This window comes from Cryptomeria japonica, chromosome 5, assembly GCF_030272615.1.
Source record: "Cryptomeria japonica chromosome 5, Sugi_1.0, whole genome shotgun sequence".
Classification (NCBI taxonomy): domain Eukaryota; kingdom Viridiplantae; phylum Streptophyta; class Pinopsida; order Cupressales; family Cupressaceae; genus Cryptomeria; species Cryptomeria japonica.
The window spans coordinates 169,747,919-169,751,245 of NC_081409.1; positions in this window are offsets into that span (position 1 = coordinate 169,747,919).

Consider the following 3,327-nt stretch of genomic DNA (forward strand, 5'->3'; position numbering starts at 1 on the left):
AAGGAACTATACTCTTCCTCCATAGCTTGGTCCCACTTAGGAACCCCTGATGCTTCCCTAAATGTATGTGGATCAGAAGTGGTAGCAATGAATGCATGTGGAAGAACCTGATGCTGTGATCGAGTTCTCCATGTATCTGAAGGATCCCCAGCAAGAGAACCCGTAGACTCAAGTGTCTGTCGAGCCCAACGAGGTCTAGGGGGAGGTGGAGAATGAGGCTCCTCAGCTACAAGTGGACCCTGAGGAGGTGTAACCTTGTGAGTCAGAGTTGAAGGAGTCTCATCATCTGAATCACTAGCATCACTATCCACAATGGAGAGAGGTGGAGGAGGTAGAGAGGCTAAGCTAGGAAACCTTTCCTTAAAGTGAACACTCCTCTCAATGAACACCTCATGTGTCCCAGGATCCATCAATCTATATGCCTTAACACCCTCAGGATATCCAACAAATATACAAGGCCAACTCTGTGGTTCCAATGCCTTGCGTTTCTACAGAGGTATGCGAGCTCATGCTAGACACCCAAAGACTCTGAAATGTCTCACAATCAGCTTCCTACTAGCCCAAGCTTTAAAAGGAGTAATAACTTGCAAAGCTTTGTGAGGAACCCGATTCTGGATGTGTGTGGCACAACTGATAGCCTCTGCCCAAAAGGTGGGATCAAGAGAACATGCATGTATCATACAACTAGCAATTTCTTTGAGAGTTCTATTCTTGCGCTTTGCAACTCCATTTTGCTGTGGAGTGTATGCAACAGAATGCTGAAGATCAATCCCCTCAAATGTACAAAAATCCTCAAGTCTCTTGTTCACATATTCCCTTCCATTATCTGTACGAAGAATCTTGACCACTTTCCCGGATTACTTCTCCACACAAGTCTTGAAGTCTCGAAACCTGTCAAATACTTCACACTTATGAATGAGAAAGTAGACCCAAGTGAAGCGGGAGTAGTCATCAATGAAGGTGAGGACATAGTGGGCCTTGCTAAATGAAGGTGCTAGAAATGGACCTGCTACATCATTGTGAACAAGTTGAAAAACTTCCAAAGCTCTCCAAGCTTTCCCTTTATGAAACTTCTCCTCGGGATGCTTGCCCATGGAACAACCTGAACATACACCCTTTGAAAAAATGATTCGAGGTAGACCTGTGACCATGTCTTTAGTGCCGAGCTGTTGAAGATAGCGATAGTTGAGGTGACCAAACCACTCATGCCATAGCTTACTTTCGGAATTTGAATGAGTAAGCAATGCCCTAGAAGGTGAACTTGGCACAAAGTGGGAGAATGAATAAAGCCTTGAGTTGTCATTAACTTGTCCCACTGCTACCAAGGCATCATCATCAAGTTCCTTTACCACAACTGAATCTGGTGTAAACTCAACCTTTTTCCCATTCCCATAGTGAGTGATTTGGTAGATAGAGAGAAGGTTGGTAGACAAGTTAGGAACATAGAGAACATTTTCAAAAGTTCTATCATCCATGTCAACTGAACCCTTCCCTTCAACTTCTACTTGTGTATCATCACCTATGTAAATGTGAGGTACCTTAGATGGCTCCAATGAAGAAAACTGCTCCTTTGTAGAACCAATGTGATATGAGGCACCCGAGTCAAGTATCCACTGTTGTGAAGAACCTGTAGTAGCCACAAATGCTTGCCCTTTTCCCTTAGACTGTGAGGAAGAGGAAGGAGTTGAATCCTTCTTTGTGTAGGCAGATGGAAAGTTGATGTTGTTTTACTTAAGAAGTTTTGTCAACTCATCAACTTGCTTGGTGTGACATCGATGCTCATCATGACCATACTTTTTGCAATATGCACAAGTTGGTTTATCCTTCTTAGGTGGTGTCCCCTTCTTGGAAGAGGATGAAAAATCGCCTTGTGATGGAGAGGATGATTGTCCTTTTTCCTGTTGTGGCTTTGACTTAGATTGCTTCTTCTTCTGATTGGAATCTTTACCTTGACTTCCTTGATTCCCTTGATTAGCCACCAAAGCCTGGGACTTTGAAGACTTGAGAAGCCCCATGTTCAACAACTTAGATCGTTCCAATATCAATATTTTTGTGAAAGCATCAAATGAAGGCATAACATAGGAACTCCCCACTGTCAAACGATGAGTTTGGAAGTTAGACACAAATACTGTATATTCTGGTACAAGCTTGTCCAACAAGTTGAATATCAATTGAGCATCCTTTTTGTCAATTCCAAAATCCTTAAACTTTGCTCTTAGCTCATTTGCTTTGGTGACATAATCTTGGATTGTATCAAAACTCTTGGGATCCAAGTTGGTGAGCTTATTGTCAATCTTATAACCTTTGATTTCATCAACTTGACCATACAATTTCTGAAACATATCCCAAGCATATTTGATTGTAGTACACTTCTCAATATGAAAGATGAGGTCATTTGATACATACTTGCGCAAAGTTCCAAGAGCCATGCAATTCTTAGTGAGCCATTTTAACTGAGCATTAGGATCAACCTTAGGATCAAGTGGTGCTACTATTGTTCCATCTATGTAATGCGTGAGACCTTTTTCCATTAATTTGCTCCATACTTTAATTTTCCATGATGCATAATTATGTGGAGTTAAAGGTGGAAATTAATGAGGACTCATTGCAACAAAAATGAAAGAGCACAAGGAAAGAGAGGCACAATCACACAAGACACCCCCCCAAAATTTACTCAATCAAAGAACCCCCCCCCCCCCCAAAAAAAAAAAGTGATGATTTGGCACTTTATACTTAGTGCGTGTACAATGGGCCACTTGCAAAAAATAACAAAGTGGAATTTTGATTTCAATTTTAAAATTGCCTCAATAAGGCCAAAAGAGACTCAGACTAATAGTGGAAGAGATCTAAACTAAGATCCAAACAATTTACAAGTACCAAATAGGCCAAATAAGACCAATATCTAAAAGTACAATTTCCACTTAAAATCTCTGTAATCTGATCATAGATTATGAAAGTAGATGAAAAAATATGCACTTTCAAAAAAATGACACCTGAAAAGGAGGTCGTATGAGCTCAAACGAGGCCTTTGAAGTTGTAGAATTGAGGATTGGACAGGTACAACTAAGAGAATCTGAAAATTTCGAAAACCATGTGCACCAAAACTAGGAAATAACCACACCAATGCGAAGAGCATGAAAAATTAGCCCAAATAAAAAAAAAATTGCACCAAAAAGGAGCAAAATTGAGAAAGTTATGGGCCTCCAAAGTTGACCCAAAAATCCAAATTGCTCAACGGAGAGGGGTCTAAAAATTTCCAGAGAAAATGCTGACTAGGCACTAACTAGGCCCTGACTGTGTGCTACTGACTAGGCAGAAGTTGACTAG